The sequence below is a fragment of the Pinus tabuliformis genome, chromosome 2_1 (genome assembly GCF_031772625.1).
Source record: "Pinus tabuliformis cultivar Carrire ecotype Pingquan chromosome 2_1, CPIR1, whole genome shotgun sequence".
In the NCBI taxonomy this organism is placed as follows: Eukaryota; Viridiplantae; Streptophyta; class Pinopsida; order Pinales; family Pinaceae; genus Pinus; species Pinus tabuliformis.
Genome location: NC_142299.1, coordinates 794,598,724 through 794,618,641, shown reverse-complemented (window position 1 = coordinate 794,618,641; position 19,918 = coordinate 794,598,724).

The following is a 19,918-nucleotide window of genomic DNA, read 5'->3' as shown; positions in this document are numbered from 1 at the left end:
GGGTAAAGGCTAAAGACTACAGTGTAGTGTGATTGCGATTTGTGGGACTCCTCCCATGAATGCGATAAAGTATTGTGGCAGGGTCTATAAAGAGCTTGTGTTCAGACTATCGGCCTGTGCTAAGAAAAGGGTAAAGGGTTGCCCTCCCCGAGTTGCGATTTTGATATCTTTGGCAGGCCCAACCCTGCGGAGCAGTGATCGCGAGGACAAAGGGAAGTGCCACAAGCAAAAGAAAAGGTAAAACATCAAGGTTTGGGATTTGCAATAACAAAGTATAAGGGCCTTGTGTAGCTATTGAGAGCCTTAGCGCTCAAAGGACTAAGCCCTTGGTTCCATCCCCTGATCACATGTGGAAAGTTACAAAAGGAGCTGAAAGCATAAGGGCTAAGGGGGAAATTAAAAATGCCCGCATGTTCGTCTTTTTTTAATGTTAAAGGTCTGTGACCAACCGACTCTTCACCATAGCATAAAACACATCTCTTGGTGTATCAGAGCATCAAAAGGACTGCACAGAACATTAAAATACGTTTGGATCAACAACGACAATATTAAATAAGGCATGGTGCGACTGCAGATCAGTTTGGGAAGGATTCAGGAAATTTTAATGGCATGACATGGTGTTTTACTCCGTCATACTGCAAAGGACCACTCGGCCACACACCTTTCCCACTCCACTCTCTACTCTGCCGAGCAAGTCACTTAGACAGTTAAGGCAGAATTGACAGAAACTGGCTGAGCAACAAGTGGAATGCATGACAATAGGGACATGGCTTGATCGGGGGCCTCCACTGAAACAAAAAGGGGACACCTCCTCCTTCATCTCTCCATTTTCCCTCTCTATTCATTAATTTCTGTTTATTTCCAAGAAAGGGATTCGATCCCGATTGTAATCTTTTTGGGTAGTAGAGTCTTACACTGACCGGGATAGCCAGTCTAACATGACAGTTGGGGCTCGGGCTCATATATTTTGTAAACTGTAATTCTAGCTCCCCCTCTTCTTATAAATAGGGGGAAGCAATATTATAGAGAGGTTCCAGATTTTCTCACTCCTGAGGCCTGGACTCTGTGATACCATTTTTGGCTCATAAATCTATAAGTGCATGACTTGTATTTGAGATTGTATTACTTTACCTGTGTAGATGTTTCAGACTATCAAAGAAATGATGGTGATTCCCCTTCTTAGCATTATAGTATGTTTGTCCTCATGTTAATTCCATGCTATTTATATTATTCTCTGAATTCATGTGATTATTGTTGTTAGAAATATCTCAAGACATCCTCATAGACTCGCTGGTATCAATATGTTATGCATGTGCCTGTAGTTCCTCATAGATCCATTTGTATTGTCATGGTTAATGTGGGTGCCTACCTGGATTATTGAAATCATATATTTAACGACTACTCTTCATGAATCACAACACTCAACCTCTCTTCTTTCCATTATTTATTCTTGTAACTAAAACAAGTGTAGAATTTCCCACTGCTTGCAGCTATATGTGTTCAATATAGAGTTCTGGATGTTTTGGGCTCTATATGATCAATTATGTTTTCTCCTAATCCTCTCCCATTCACTCAACAAAGCCTATTAATATGTAATCCCATTTTAATTAATCGACCTCCACTGTTGTATGAGATACTCTTGGGAGTTGTGTGTGTGAGGGAATACCTGAAATACATAGCTCATACCTTTGGAGGAATGAACCAAGCCCTCCTATTTCTTTTTATTTTCTATTTATTACATGACAATTGGAGTGCTGCAACCCCCTCAAATATAACCTCTTAAGCACTCATCTATTTAAGATGTCCTAGGCATTGGTCTACAATCAACCCATAGGTTATCTCTAGGGAAATTTCCTTGCCTCTTGCTGCACTTGTGCTGTAGGTACAAGATTTAGCTACAACACACTTGATGTACTTAACAAGTTTCTTTCTCCATACATATATAGAGAAAAGAAGAAATAAAACTACAACATTGTTGTAATGGCTGCTACAGAAAGCACATGGAGGGTGGAAGACCCCTACAAGGTCATCTCCACCTTCATACTCCTCCATAAACTGAATCAGCACTTTGGTCGACCATGGCACCAATAAGGATTCAGTTTGCAAAAATCCTATCCGGAAGTGCTCCTTTGACTATGAAACCTATTCCAATTTGTTAAGAATGCCCAAAAATGGCTATCTAGCCTCTTTTTGCATCCAATTTGGTTGAAAATTTCCTAAGTTATGACTTCTTCTAGTCTCTCCACAATTTTCTCCTCCAAATCTAGCTTATCACCAGTTAAATTCAATATCCGCAATTAAAACTAGTAGTTCCTCTCAAATCAGTGGTTCTGCCATCATTCCTGCATATCTCATGGTTAAGTGTGAGTGTTCACAGGCAAAGTGGTGGTACGACGGAAAAGGCTACGGTTCCACAGCCTTGTCGTATATTGCAATTGGCTATCGACAGAGAGACGAATGTCAACACTCCTTCAGAAACTGTGATTTCTGATCTTGTGGACCCGACAAGTTATAAAATACAACTCTGAAAACATATCGCATCTGGGGACTTTATCACATTTTGCAATCAGCGTCATTTGCAGTGACACACACACACACACATATCGGTGGGTACTGTGTGCGATATGCGATTGTGATATATCACATTGCAACCCTGACTGTGCCGAGGTCTGATTCTTAACATTATGCGATATGTGATTATGATCGCATCGCATCACAACCATCTTTGCGTCGGGGGTTGATTCTTTAGTACTCTTCCTTTCCTGCGATTATGATATATGATATCGTAAATCACAATCAGAACTGTCTGGGGGCTGATTATTAACCCGATCCACCTATTTCCTACGATATGCGACATGCGAGGGCCAATGGCATCCTTCCATTTGGTGCCTCCTCATTCGCTAAAGGGCTTTACGTTGTCATCCAATCCTACCATGTAGACAAGTCAAACTTGAACTTTGACTTGCTCTAACTTCTACATATGAACTCGGATTTGAGTGTCGTTCACACCGTTGGATTCAGAATGATGAGATTTTCAATATGAAGCCATGTTTATCCAAATTCTGTCACTTTTATTTTTGAGCATAATTTTGAGCTCCTTATCACTTAGATACCGTCCCATTACATCATTAACTATACTCATAACACTGACCACACAACGTGAGGGGTTCACCACCTTCTGCCCCATAGCCACATAAACCCCAGATTCATAGCCCACAAATCCCAATTCCATTAAACACAACCAAACTGATGGGTTACCTGGTGATTGGATTTTATAGAGAGCCCTCGGAAAAGGGGAAAACCAGGAGCAACAAGAGATGCTTGAAAAAATTCCTAATTCTTTAGAGAGAACCCCTAAATCCTTAAGGGAATACATAGACATGCCACAACTAAGCTTGCTAAGCATAAGCATCCACTAAAACTTGTTAAAGCAACCTAAGACTAAACATACAGGCTATGTCGAACCCTCCCAACTCATAAGCAAATTTCCAGAAGCCATAGACACAAACATTATGAAAACAATGAAATAGATAAACAATAATTGGGGGGAGATGAATTCACTACTTCACTAGTAAACGAATAATAAATACTCCCCTTACTATCGAACTTCAGGAGTAGACTCCGCCACACAAATTCTGTGTGACTGATTTTTTTCCCTCCCACCGTCTTGCGAGAGGAATCTATAAAACCAAATCCCCTCCATTGCAGCTACACAATCACTCCTAAGTAGAACAATACTCACGACAGAGTAAATAATTGCCACCCACAGTGGAGAGGTTAAGGTCTTGACCTATCCTTTGCCCCTTGCCTCACCACCAAATGTTGAAAATTCCATTATCGGGATCAATTTGAGGCAATTATAAGCTATCTGGTGCCATGCATGCCTTTGCATGATGGGGGCAAGTTGTGCCCCCTTGACATTAAATCCCACCACATCCAAGGGTGCCAAGATCACCCGCCAAAGAACTAACAATAACACCCGCATTAGGGAAAATTCATTCATTAAATTAATTAAAATATTTTAGAACAAATTTGAATCATGTATGTCATATGGCATATCTATATTATAAATTTTACAAATAAAAAATATACCATTTTGTTTTTATATATGATATTAAACTTTTATTGCTTATGATTGCTTTATTATGTTTATTTTTTTACCTTTTTTTTAAATGCATATATGTTTAAGTTATATATTAATTTTTTTTATAAGTAATAATAATTTAAAATAAAGATAAAATTAGTCAATTTTGGGAAATGTATTATTAAATGTCTTATGCCTATCATGAAATGATTACTATTTGCTTTTACCCATGATTTTTGCTTTTACCCATGATTTAACTTATGTAAGTTATATAGTTGTTATTAGTCCTGGTCAAAGTAAGGCTATAACAATCCATTTACCTTTTTATTGTTATTATTATATACAATATTTAATGTTTAATTTTATAAATAAATATATATGTTTTAAAATATCATTTTTTTTAATTAGATTATAATAAACTAGAAGCCTTCCATCTCCATATATAATCCCAAGTATATTGAAATGTACTTATTACTTTGTTGTTTTGATATCTATACCATGATTTATGCATATTGTGTTGTTAATGAATACTTAATAATAAGTATATTGAAATGTACTTATCACTTTCTTGTTTCGATATCTATACCATGATTTATGCATATTGTGTTGTTAATGAATACTTAATATTATTAGTTGTGATAATTATTATAATTTTGTTGTCAATTAATATTATTATTAGTTATTCCTTAATATATACTAACTCATTACTTATATTCGATGAAATCATATTGAAATTTATAAAAAATCATGAATCAAAACTATTTGATTAGAGTGGAAGATTTAATTGGATTAAAAAACTAAGATTATTTGGAATTATTTTTACACCACATCCTTATTTTTAAAAATTGCTATTTTATTTTTGATAAAACATCTATTATCGGCCCAGTGAAAATTAACATACATGCATATTCAAACTTATTAAATAGGTACTATGATCCATGCAACACTTAGTTAATTTTCCATATATTATAAAATTAAAAAGTGAATATTTTTAAAAATAAGTACAAAATTAAAAAAATTAATAATTTTTTTTACAAAGTTTATGTTATTATTTTTTTTTTTGTAAGCTTGGTAGGACTCTCCAATTTTCATGTCCATTACACATCTCGCTACGGGGGAAGGGTAGCCCAAGATTTGAACCCAAGACTTCCGGTTCGGTGAGACTTCATTTCCACGACCATTGCCACTCGAGCTACCCCATGCGGATAAGTTTATGTTAAAATTTTAATCATATGTATTTATTCTAATTTTTTGTATTATTTTTTTAATTTAAAAAATAAATAAATCTATATAATAGAAATAACATAATATAAACATAATAATATATAATTAATTATTACAGGAAAAAACGAATAAAATAAAATAATATAAAGTTATACATACATACATACAAACATATATAGGCATAGTCTAACTAATAGACAAATTGGCCATTTTCCAAGCATTTTTTTGGTCATTTTTGTTCAAAATACGGTATAAAATTTTAAAAATAATGAGTTTAAGTTCTTTAATTTGCAAGTTGCAAGGATGAGTGCCTCACTCTTTCTTCAAGGTGTTGAATCTATTTATGTATTCAAAAAGTGTATATTAAACAACAAAAAATCACAATCATGGTAGAAATTGTAATGTTAGATTCTAGCCAAAAGGCCATTTCATATATTAGTTAGACTACACATACATACATACATACATACATATATTACTAACAAGTACAAAAGGAAATATATTCAAGAGAATAAAAATGGAACAGGGAACACATAGACCTTGAAGTAAAATTACACTATGTATTCAAGCTCTTCCCACTTACTTTTGCTCAGCTCTCATGGATCCCTCTGCTAACCTCAAATGATCCTTCCTTTGGGATAGGGACAAATTGGACATAAAATGGGCTTAGTAGCATAGGATAAGCTATGCAAATCCAAGCTATAGGGAGGCCTAGGTATGAAAGATCCATTAACACTAGCGATAATTTTAGGAGCTAAAATATGGTGGCCATGCCTTCAGGAAGGATCTTACCTATGGAAACAAATTTGGATAAGTAAATATGCAAGGCATATCTATTTTCAATAACTCATATGCACTAGGATCTTCCATTTGGAATTTGGCCAAAAAAAGGCAATATTCACCTAGTTCAACAACATTATTTCTTAGAGATTAAAGATGGTTAATAAACTTTATTCTCGGTTGAGTCTTAGAAATAGTTCCCCATGATATATAATCAAAAGGATTTAGATATTCTCCCTCTTTATATATGATTGAGTTGGGTTACAAAGAGTTAAATATTATTGGACTCCCGAATACCAGCCAAGATTAGAAACAATGGCTGCCTCAAGAGACATGGATCCGAAAGCCCACCACTAACCTTTGGACACAATTTTGGCAACACCTTCAACAATGATGCATTCAAATCTCTACTTAGGAGGAAACAATTTAATGGGGATATAATTCAAGCAACATAATTTCCATTAGTGAAGCTTATTTCTTGGAGGCGGGTCACCAAAGCCTTCTTGACTATGCTATTTGGAATAGTATTTGGAAAAGTGAACTATGGCCCAAAGTCTTAATCTTCCTATGGCTTTTGGTTCAAGAAAGAACATTAACTTGGGAAAATATTCAAAAACACAAACTATAAGGTCCCTCTTGCTACCATTTATGCTTATGGGAGCATGAAAACATGGAGCATTTTTTTAGTGCTTGCCCCTAATCCTACCACCTCTGGAATATCTTAGAATCATGCATGAAGAAATCAGATAAGGACACAATGGGCATTCCAAAGACAATAGAGAGCTGGATATTCTAAGGTTTCCACAATCCAATTCTGAACAAGGTCTAGAACATTCTACTTGGCTTACTTCTTTGAGCCATTTGGAAGGAAAGAAATCAACACATTCTTCGGGACTGCTCCATGACACATGATTATCTTTGGCTTACATTTCAATGAATATTGAGGAAGTTATTTTCCTAAAGCTTGGAATGAGCATGATTGGAGATAAAATGGTGAGGAAACTCTAATACCACAAGCATGGCTTCCAAGTGTGGGAAAATCAACTTATTCCCTCTCCCATGCTCATCCCTCTCTCGTCTCTCTTTTGGAACCCCCACCTATGGACTTTCTTAAGTTGAACTTCGACAAATAATCCAAGGATAGTATGGGGATCATTGGTTTTGAAGGAATCTTCATATATCACTTAGGAATCCCAATCAACATCTACATTGGATATTTGGGGCATAAAACAAATAACAAAACTTAACTGACAAGCTTGGATGAAGGTCTAAAGATTGCCCAGATCCAAGGCTTCTCCAAAATCCCAATAGGAAGGGATTACAAGATAGTAATCAAAATGATTGGAAAAATTATCAATGACTCTCCTCTCCATAAAAGGTCCCACAATTGGATACTGGAAATTATTCTTGGTAAGGTAATGACACTCTTATTCTTAATTCCAGTAATCATTCCTTCATATGTTAGATGCATTGGAAACATAATTGAGGAAAAAATAACAAATTATGGTTGTTCCAACCTAGCAGCAAAGTTCTCAACCTCATGGCACTCTATGGGAGAGTCTCCAGTTAAACATGACTATTGGACCCAAGTGCAATATGATATAATCTCCATGAATGGGGTCATAGATGCATAAGAGGGTGGAAGGCAAGCTGGCACCATCCCACCAACCCACATTCCTACTGGAAGTGGTAGCATGCCACTATAGATGATTGAAAGGAACATGCAATATGCATGGGAGTATCAACACATGCATGAAAATCCTCCCTTGTTCTTCCATATGTTTCTTGATGTAACACAATATCATCCAACTCAATTTCATATCTGCAATGGGTTTTAGTTCACTCAAAAGTCCTATCATTTTTATCTACCCCATTAATTTGAAATTTATTCAAGGGAACAAAATAAAAATTAGCTTTGGAACTCCACTTTAGGTCTTTATTATCTTTTGTATATTGAGCCTTCTCTAAATGGTTTTCAAGTCTCAACATGTTTTTAAGGAGAATATTCTCCTCAACTCTAGCATTTCTTTTCCTGTGAAGAGAGAATTGAAGATTATGGTGTTATGGCTATATTTCCCATGGCTCTTTTGGGACAATGCATGCATTGGCCTTGGAATCAGATATATAGGCTAGCATCTTTGGTTCACATCAGTTGTTTCCTAGTTACCTCCTAGTCCATTACCATATCATTCTTAATCTTAGCGAGGAAGGGGATGAAATTAATTATGCTAGTAAGATCGCTCATTCAAATTCCACTCATGCTGCTAGTAGTGGAATGCATATGGCCCATATTTCATAGGTTTATAGTTTTATATTTTGAGAATTTTATTTTAATTCACATTATGGTCATTTTTTTGTGGTCTGTATTTTTTTTGTCAAATGGATATCAAAGGGCTTACTATTAGGTTTGGGCCTATTCACTCCCATTCATTCATTGAAAACACTCTCATGGGTGGGAGCCTTAACCCATTTCCCAAGCTAATGAAAGCATCCCAAGGAATTTTCTCCACACCTTAAGATACTCTAGATGGGTTGTCTCTAAGTCAATAACACTCATCATTTCAATAGCCTTCCCTACTTTGTTTAAGAAACAAGACATGCCACGTCAATGTTCAGAAGTACACAAGTGTGCAACTTATTACTAGGAGCGTGGGCATACTAGGGCCTAATTGAATGTAGAAAACTAAATAAATATGTTTATTGAACTTACCTCGTAGCTAATTTATTATTAAATAACTCAAGTGCAATGAGAATTAGCGGATGAGAAGTGTACCCTCACCGATCCTAAAGTGCTAGCTGAGGTTGTAAAGTGGGTGATTAATTTCGGTCACACTAGAGGAAGATACAACCAATATATGTACATTATGGACATCTATTGGCACCTCAAACTTCTCCTTAATAGGGTTCTCCTTGACATAAATGAAACTAGAGATAGCATGGTTCTTTCCATGGATCACATGCATAGACAATTATAAACTATCGATTGAAGGATTGGACACATTGAAAGGAACATCAACATCCCTTTAGAACTTGGTTGATCTCTAGGAAACAATAAGGAGTCCATACAAATAGAAGCCACTAACTCTGATCACTCCTCCTAACGGCTTTTCTCTGTCAGTTTGTTTATCCTTGTTCATTAGTTTTGTATATTTCAGTTTATTACAAGACCTAAAGGCCTAGTAACTCTTTCTATACTTTTGAATATAACTTACAGGGTTGGTTCTTGGACTAATCTCTTTTTAAAAGACTGAAATTTTGTAGATAGTCGAGTCTATCCAATGGAAAACCATATGAACATGTGGATGGGATAAAATACACCGCCAATAGCTAGGAGTCTCCTCAGTGTGAAGTCCCAATTAGACCTCACATCATTTTGGATAGGGGCCCCTTCTGGTATGTAGGCCCAACTACCATCATGTTGGTTTCACTCATGGCTGTCAAATGAGGATATATTAGAGCGAGGATAAGAAATAAATTCCTAGACAATGTGAACAAGGTCAACCCAAGATTAGAAAACTACAAAATGAGATACATGAAAGTAACAACAATAACAAAAACAAGAATGAAATGAGAAGGATGAGTGAGCTAAAACCATCTCAGACATACTTGAACAAGAACATGCCAGAGGTTAGTTGCAAATCAATTCACAATAGGTTACCAACATGGTGTGGAATAAGTAAGGTGAGATTCAAAGTGGACATGAAATCTATAAGCTAAGAATGAGTTCACTGACATATGCCCACATGAAATAACACATGCAAACATGATGGAAAAACAATAAAGGAAGTACAACCATCATAAAGATGCATAAAGATCCATATTGAAAGAAAATAACCTCTTATTAATGCTACTACAAATATAAGTACATGTCCTATAGTCCATCAAAGCCTAACATTGGAACATGTGCTTCTCATATCATTATCCAATGGGAAAACCCTAGCCTCACCCTATGTTATCACTCAGGTTGTCACTAAAGCTCCTTAAAGGGATACGACCGAGGTAACCACAAACCAATCTTTGGACTGCAGGTCCTAGCCTACCTGCAGTCAGAGAGGGCTCTCTCTTTATGATTTAGCTTTGTTGAAGATGATATTAGGCTAGTTATTGAGTTCAAGGGGGTTTTGTTTATGTTTGGTGGGAAGGAGGATGTTTTCAAGTAGAGAGGCAATGCATAGTGTGGTAAGTTTCAAACCATTGGGCATGGAGTCATGGAGTAGGACTGCTGGTGCATTTTCTTGGTCACAAGAGGAATGAGGAGCAAGGTAGCTGCTCATGAAACAATACTCAAGCTAAATGGAGATGGATTGGAATGAGAGGCAACAAAGAATCTCTCAATCAGGTTAGCAGAGGGAAGGTGAATGAGCTCTATCTAGGAGTAGCTAAGAATTCTTAGATAAATGTCATTCATATGTGAAATAGATTAAACATGAGCCATAAAGGAATTCATATTTATGCCTAAATCAAGAGGAAAACATTAAGAAGCCACAAAAACTGAGCATAGAGTGCAACTAAGCAAATTCTAAACCAATCTTTTGTTCTGTGACTTGAGCATGTATGAAATTGAAATAACAGAGGTGAGAAACACTTATTGATCCATATAGCAGCACATGAATTCCATCATTCACTCTTCAACCACTAAAAACACTTCAAACAGTCCATCCTCCAAGCTTTTAGCAGTCTTTGATTAAAGAAAACATATCAGATACAGAGCGAGTCTCTAGAGGAGTCATACAACCAACCCAACCCTAAAACAGTGCAGAGGGTGGTATATAAAGAAAAATCGCTACAGACTTCCCTTGAACAGGTGTCAAGGGGGAAAATATCCCAAAAAATATCTCTGAAACCAGATCAAAAGAGATCTCTGCAATCACTGTCTTTGAACCTAATCTATGCTGGAAATAAATGCATAAAATATCTGAAACAGCTGCGCTGGGGCAGCTGGCATCTCAAGTCATGTAAACAAGGGCTGCGCATGAGGCAGCAGCCTCAAAAATGAGTGGAGAGAGGTCTTTGAGTAGTGTGCTGGCCTCATGGCCATAACTGTAAGTTGGGGAGCCATAACGGCTTGATGATGCTTTGTCGAATCTACTGGGGCCCTTCTGTTTTCATCTGCTTCAGAAGATTTTGACTGATACTCTCTGCCGCTTCCCTGATACTCTTTGCCGCTTCCCGATCTTTCCTTGTTTTAAAGATGCTCTAAACTGTCACATCATCTCATTAGTGGCCGTTATTTGGCCCAAGTATCTGCTGCGAGGCGCTTTGTTGCTTCTGGGTGGTTGTCGGCCCTTGGCCGACTCAAAATGCTTTAGCAACACTTAACATCATGAACTGGATGGGTAAAGGGTCACTGAAGGCCTGCCGAGATGAAAGCCTGCTATTTGGGGCAATTTGGGCCTGGACCGATCCAAGAATGGCCTGAGAAAACCATTATTTCTTTAAACCTGGGCAGGCGCGGGCGTCGCATACAAAACCTTTGAAAACGGCCCATTTCCGAATAACACAGAAAATGTGTCAAAAACATGAAATTTTAATGAAAAATTGGCTTTTGGCGGGCACTGTAGCAGCCTTTAGGCTGGTGCTAAATCGCATCGGGGCGGACCAGGGGGGCGGCACATAAACAATCGCCGAACTGTGTGGACCCGATATGCTATAGGCCCTTCCTTTTATTTGGAATCGCGTCCGGCCCATCGGCGATGTCATATCAGCGGATTTACAAGAATTTGGTTTGCGGACCCGAAATGCTATATACCATGCTTTATTGTTATTTCGGCTCCGCCAGTCGGAGCGATACATGGGGAGTGCTGCGATTAAATCAGGGCCATTGATCTGGGGGCCTGATCCGACGGCTGGCGCTAAATCGCATATCGGCAGTCGGAGGGACCGGGGGGGAGCTGTGTGATCGCCGAAAAATGGCGGACCCGAAATCCTTTACAGACCCACTTTATCTCTTTTCGGGTCCGACCCATCGGGACCCTCATATCGGCGGATTTACAATTGAAACGAGTCCAACGGACCCAAAACCCTTTAACACTGGCTTTTGATAACTTTTCGGCTCCGCGAAATCAAAGCAGTATATGGGCGCTGCGAAGTGGGGGCCGCGCGACAAGATCTGGACTGTCAGATCTGGGGCCCGATCCAACGGTCCTGGATCCGTCGGCGAATCGACAGTTGGAGGGACCAGAGGGCGACACATATGGAATCGCCGAACTGCGCGGACCCGATATGCTTTTACCGGTCCACTTTATATGTTTTCGGGTCCGGCCCATCGACACTATGCCCCATGCCTTGAGACGTAGCCATTTTCGCTTATATATGCCACTGCCCCCTCCCGATAGCGATATCGCATCGGAGGGGGATCAAACAGATCTTTATCTCATCGGAGCACGCTTTTTATGAAAAGGCAAGGCAAATGAATTCGAAGGGGTTATATATGATGTTTTAAACATATGATTGCCCCCTCCCGATAGCGATATCACATCGGAGGGGGTCCAAATGAAACTTTATTATATCGGACCCATGTTTTTGTGAACTGCCAAGCCTTTTGGGAAATCGGAAGGGTTCCTTTATAGTTTGGCATGGATTCTAAGGCATCGAAAGGGGTCCGATAGCCAAAAAAGGGAGGATTTTATCCTTTTTCGAAGGTTTTTCATGGTTTTTGCATGGTTTTTGTATTTTTATGCCTTGGAAGGAGTCCAAAGGCACTTAGGAGGATTTCAATGGATATGAGAAGGATTTTAGGCCTTTAAAAGGATTTGTGCCTTGGAAAAGGTAGGAACAAGGCCCAAAGATGGTTTTTATACATATGAAGGGAATTTATGCTTTGTGAAGGAATCAAAAAGCATTAGAAGGGTTTTATGGAGTGATGAAGGACTTTATGCATCAGAAGGAGTCCGAAATGCATCTGGAAGATGGTTAGAGGGGGGCAATGTGGGTTCTTGCTGAGTTTCTGATAAACTTAGCAATTCCCAAGGATGTATATGGTTATTTTTCAACCAGGGGGAGGGATAAATATATAGGGGAGTTATATACATAGTTTTAGTAGGGGAAGGGTAAACAAATAGGGAGTTACATAATAATGTTAGTAGTTAATATGACAATGATGAGGAAAAGCGCTAAGTATGATGTCTTAGGCTATCAAGGGGGAAAATGACTGATAGAAGAAGTGTGAGCATTCCTTGAGTGAAGCAGATCTCCACCAAGGCAAATGATACGGAGAATGATAAATCTAAGAGGTATCAAGCAGATCTTGCCCTCTTTAGGGGAAGTTAGTGAGTGATTTGGGGAAAGAGGAAGAAGGGGAAGTTAGACATGCCTCGCTTGAAGTCCTCCAATTGAACAACTGCCTTCAACTTGCGATATGATAGATATAACACTTGACAATATGAAATGGATCACAAGCCATAATTCTGCAACCACAAAGCTACCTACCCGACCTACTCACCTAGCATTTTCTCTTCTTTTGGTTTGGGTGCACTTGAACTAGCATACCCAGCTTTTCATTCTTTCTTGTTGCTTGTGCTCCCATCTACTTCTACACTTATTTCAGCCAGGGCCTCAGATTAAGCTGTTGAGCACCCTTGTTTCTCTACCTAACTACAAATCTGCCAAGATTAAGCTGTTTGGACAGATGTTCATTCTCTATATTCTACAACATGAAATTGAAACCTAGGGAAGCCAAGATTAAGCTGTTTGGCCTTCCCATACTTGAAAATTGATCAAAATGGATTACTCATCAAGACTGGAACAAAGCAGTGGCATTTAGATTAGCTCACTTTCACGGATACTTCTCTGGCCATCTGTATCAAATATGGAGCATTGCAGCAAGCAAAGTATGACATATTTGGCATGTAAAAATGTCGATCATGAAAGATGATTAACCTGCCGCAGCAGGAGGCTAACAGTGGCTCCACTTGGGGATGGCTTTTCCTTGTGACAAGCCAAGAATAGCAGGTCAGAATGCCTTGATCCTCTGTAGTTGCTGTTAATTGAAAATTTCTTCTGTGCTAACTGCTGAATGACTAGAACTTTAACTCTTGAATGCAGCACTCCTCCTTAACTGAAACACTGTGAAAAATAAAGCATCGCCTGCTTTCTTCTGCGTGCTTGATCTTGCCTACACTTTTGCTTGAGAACTGCCTTGTAAAATAAACACAAAAAGGGAACAAAACTGGAGCTCTTCTTTTCTTGTCTTTGAACAGGCTGTAGATGTAACGCTAACAAAAACTCCTCTATTTTGATACTACTGACTGAAGAACTGGAAGCCTGAATGCAGCATTTTTAATAGAACTTGCTGTTATAAATAACAGCGATACCCTTTTGACACCGAATGTTCAGAACAACGTTGAACTCTGCTTTGGGAAGCCATCTATCTCTTATTTGCGCACAGGTATCAAAACTGAATATTTTCTTTGAAATATTTCAAAGAACAGAGAACTGTAATGCTGCACTTTTTTGTTTCTTTTCCCTCAAAATTGCGCTGCGCTTCTTGCTGAGACTAACATGAAGACAGAGCTTTGAAATGGATGACTTATGTGGGCTTGTGCCTTCAAACTTTGCTGCGCTCTTCTAACAACCAAACTGCTATAAAAATTAAAAACCAATCGCTGATATCTACAAACATGTATGTACATATATATACAGAGCTGCGTTATCTCTCAAATACATGGATCAAGGTAATGTTTAAGCATGCGGCCATTCACAGGGCCCTCTTCAACTGCGCAACCATCTAGAGTTTTGAGAAAATATGTGTTATTGCCTTGCATAGCGCTGATGACAAATGGGCCTTTCCACAGAAAGTCAAACTTTGCATGCTTTCCCTTGTCTTCTCTTCGTGAGTCCCACTTTAGAACCTTGTCGCCAATAAAGAAATCCTCAGCTTTAGCCCTCTAGTCAAATGCCTTCTTTAGCCTTTCTTGTAACATTTGAGCTCTGTCATACACCTGCTCTCTGGTTTGCTGAAGATGAATGGTCTGATTGATCCTTCGTTGAATATCATTTGGTTCAGCTTGAACCTCCTGTAGCAGCTTGATAACAGGAATGCCTAAAGAAGACAGAAATCTGGCTTCCATGCCATATACTAGCTCATAAGGGCTCATTCCAATGGATCTCTTTGTTGAAAGTCTGTCTGCCCATAGGGCATTGGTGAGCTTTTTATGCCAGTTCTTCTTATTTTCTTGTAAGGTCTTCTTGATAATACTGATCAGGCTTTTGTTGGATGACTCAGCTAAGCCATTACCTTGAGGGTAATAGGCTGTGGAATGGCCTAAAGTGATATGGAATTTATGGCAAAAATTGATCATCTTTTTGGATTTGAAAGCAGCGGCATTGTCAGTGATGATCTTCTCAGGGCAGCCAAATCTAGAAAGGATATTGCACTCAAGGAATTGGATAATGGTGGTGTCATTGGCTTGCCTACATGGGATGGCCTCAATCCATTTAGTGAAATAGTCGATAGCTGTTAAGATCCACTTATGCTGGCCTGAGGAAGAGGGATGGATTTCTCCAATGAAGTCAAGACCCCATTGTTGAAAAGGCTTCTCGGTTGAGATGGGCTTAAGAGGCAAAGGGAGCAACTTTCTCTTGCCCTCAAAGATTTGGCAATTGTGGCATGACGTGGCAAAATTCTTTACATCTGCAAACAAAGTGGGCCAATAGAAACCAGCCCTTAGAATTTTATCAGCAGTGGACTTCCAGTATAGATGTCCTCCACAGTCCCCTGCATGGAATTCTTTCATGACATTGTTAGTTTCATTCACAATCAAGCAGTTAAGCAATATACCTTCGTGATTTTTCCAAAATAATGCACCATCTAAGACACAAAATTTCAAAGCCTTCATTCTTAAAAATCTCTTCTTGGTCCTGGACAATCCTAGGGGAGCACACAAGTTTAACAATATGAAGCAAATATCAGCATACCATGGGGATTGCAAAAATGTGTCACTGATCTGTGGAGTCGCCAGCTCCTGTTCATTGTCCAGTTGGTTGATGTCTAAGGCTTGAAAGTTTGTTTCGAACATCAGTTTAGCTAAACCTTGTCCCTTTATCAGCTTGGTTGGTTTTATCTTTATGTCATACTCAAGAATGTTAGCAATCCACTTGCCTCTTTTGCCTTCTAACCCCTCTTGGGTTAATATGTCTTTTACAACAGCATTTGGCACATAAGCAATCACATGTGAATATAAAATATAAATTCGGAATTCCTTGATTGCTTTAACAAGGGCATAGGCTTGCTTCTCCATGATTGGGTATTTCAGGGGTGCATCTCTTAAGGCTCGACTGAAAAATGCAATTGGCTTTTCAGTTCCTTGATCATCCTTTTGCAAAAGGACAGCAGCTATAGTATTATCAGATGCAAATGAAAATATGATAAAGTCCCTATCAAATTTTGGACTTGTGAGGACTGGGGCTTGAGTTAAGGCTGATTTAATGCCCTCAAATGCTTGCTTGGCCTCTAGAGACCACTTTACCTTGGCGTCTTTCTTGAGCATGTTGTTTAGCATTCTTATAAGCTCAGCCAAGTTTGGAATAAACCTCCTTAGGAAATTGATTTTCCCAAGGAATGCTTGCAATTCTTTTATATTTCTAGGATATGGGATTTGCAATATGGCTTGGATCCTTTCCGGATCAACTCTAATACCATCCTTTGAGATGATATGTCCAAGTAATTTGCCTTCTTCAAGGCCAAAGAGAGACTTCTTGGGATTCAAGGAAATGCCATATTTCCTACATGTGATTAATATTTGCCTTAGGTGTTTGAGGTGCTCTTTATCAGATTTGGAGAAAGGGGTTAAGTCATCAAGGTAGACAACTAGGAAATCATGGATTTCCTTGGTGAATGCAATGTCCATTGCCCTTTGAAAGGTGGCACCAGCGTTCTTTAGGCCGAAAGGCATTTTAACATACTTGAATGTTCCCCACGGTGTTGTAAATGTTGTCTTGTCTTGGTCATCCGGGTGAACAAGTATTTGGTTGAAACCTGAAAAGCCATCGAGCAGGGAAATTCGTGATGACCCCACTACTCTCTGTAGAATGTGATCCATTTTGGGCAAAGGATAGTGGTCCTTTAGGGAGACTTGATTTAGATTTCTGAGATCTACACAAAGTCTGATCTCATTTGTTTTCTTCCTTGTGGGAACTAAGTTTGACACCCATTCGGAAAATCTGATGGGTGCTATGATTCCTGCCTCATACATCCTCTTTACCTCCTTCTCAACCAAGGGAAGGAGCACGGGGTTGATTCTTCTAAGTTTTTGTTTGAAAGGCTTTTGATTTGGTTTTAAGGGAATGGTGTGTTGGATTACTGAGGTATCATAGGACTTCAAGTCCTCATAACACCAAGCAAAGACATCTTGGAATTCTTTGAACAAATTCACATACTTTGGTTTTTGATCAGGAGGCAAAGATTTGGACAGTTTGATCATTTTGGGCTTCTCTGCTATCCCAATGTTGTATTCTTCTATGGCAGTGTTTATAGGCTGCATTTTTGGCTTTTTGGGCACATCATTTGCATCAAACATGTCTTCTAGTGGAGTGAGGCCAACTGGGAGAAAATTGTCTTTTAGATCAATAATCTCGGCCTCTGTTTTATCTATTTCCTCTAAATGCATTTGTTTCAGCTCTTCAATGTTTGCATTTTCAAAGACTGTTGGGCTTAGGATTTGTCTGGCTGTTACAGCTTGCTGATTTTCGTTTAATGCTTGTTGTTGTGGGTCCTCCATGGTATCCTCATTAATGTTTAGGCCTGCAAATTCATGCTGTAAGGTAAGAAAATTGTATATTTGAGCATCATCCTCGAACACTTGCCAGTCTTTAATGTTCTTTGGAACAGCAGGCCTATGTTTTATTTCAGCAGTGAAATGGTGATTTGGCTCAAAGGGAAGCTTGCATGTACTAGCGAAAGTGGCTAGGCTGTGAGCATGAATGTTATGATTTCTTGAAATCTTGGCAAGCTTGGATTCAGTGAATGTATCAAGTATTGCAGTGGCAGCAGTCCTATAAGCTCTTAGCCTTCTATCATTGGTAAAAAAGTTGCCTTTCATTTGTTGGATTACTAGGTCTGAGTCACCTAGAATGGAAACTTTGGTAGCTCCTAAAGCTTTGAGCAGCTTAAGGCCTAAGAGGAGTGCCTCATACTCAGCCATGTTGTTGGTGCATTTGAAATTCAGTCTATAAGCATGACCCTCTGCATGGTTGTTGTGTGTATTGTGAATCCATATTCCTGCCCCTGCTCCTAACTTGTTAACAGAGCCGTCAAACTCTAAATACCATGTGATTTCTTGCTTGTGGTTAGTATCAAGAGTTTCAGTCATTTTAGGATTGGGCAGACCCGAGTCTTGTGTTTCGGGAGGTTTTTCTTGTGTGCTGGTTGCATTGGCTGTTGTGATAGTCTCATGGGTATGTGCAACGGATTCTTCATTGATGTGTGCTTGTTGTACTAAAGCCATAGGCTTATCATCAGTTGGAGGACTTGTTTCATCATTAAACAAAATAAAAGAATCCATATCAGAATGGATTGAATAGATAGGGAAATTCTGGGGCTTTTCCTCACTACTTACCACATACTTCATCAGTGTTTCTCTATACAGTCTCTTTGGTTGCCCAAAGACTGAAATAATGGCATAGGAGAGGTCTAATTGGAGAGATCCTTGGAGTTTTGCCCCCCAAGATCTTGACAAGAGCATGCCATACTTTGGTGGGATGTCAGCAACCACCACGTCCATTAGGATTGTCTTGTTGGGAAATTGGACTAAGGAGACACATAAGTCTTTGATTAAGCCTAAACACTTGACCTGACTTGAGTCAAAGGAGAATAGATCCTTGTAGGGTCTTGTGACATCAAGGTTTAGTTTCTCCATTACAGCTTTGGGCATAAGATTGTGTGAGGCACCTGAGTCAAACATAGCATTGTGCAAGACTTTGTCATGAATGTGCAAACTGACATAAAAGGGTGGAACAGATCCATATGTTGATTTTCCATTAACTTCAGGACCGAACAGCAGCTCAGGGGTATCATCTAAAACATTTACATCATCCTTGACCTCTGGCATTTGAAGTGATCTTTGAATTTGTTGCCTATACACATCATGTTTGGCAAGTTCTGAGAGGGGGATGGATATTTTAAGTTTTCCAATCTCTTCCTCTAAATTAAATGGCTTTTCCAATGGAGTCTTGGTGTTGATGATGGCAATTTTTTCTTTTTCATTTGAATTATCAGCGATTTGCTCTTGTATATCAACGTTATGGGAATTGATTGCTTGCGGTTTTTCAGTTTTAAGAGGGATTTTTGGAACGTTGTTCAAGTTCTCTTTCGAGGAAGAAGGTGGCAGAGGCTGATCAACAGAAGGCTGTATGTCTGTTATGTCCTCTACAGTCACTTGGTGCGGGTTTGGGACAGTTATATCAGCTGTTTCTGTTATAATAGCCTTGCCTCTAATCTGTTTGGGCCGTTTGCCCTCCTTTGGTTTATCTTTTTCGGGCACATCTATGGTTCTTGTCCTCAGCTTATACTGTTTGTGGACTTCATAAAGAGCTGAATCATAACCTTGTTTAAAGTCAAAAGACTCACCAGAGTTAGTCTGAAATTGATTTATCTCATGGTCATCTTGGTCTTCTTGGGTTAGAAAATTTTGTTGCTCACCCTTCAAATCTATTAAGTTCATGTGAGTGTCTTCTATGGGTTCATTAGAAGTGGATGCCTTTGCATAGTTTTCTTGAAAAGGAGGTCTTATATCATGGTCTGGGCTAGACCTACCAGCGTTTGGATTTTGATTTTTCCTGAAATTCGGGTTCCTGACAGTGTTAGCTTGCTGCCCGTCCCATGATGATTTCCTC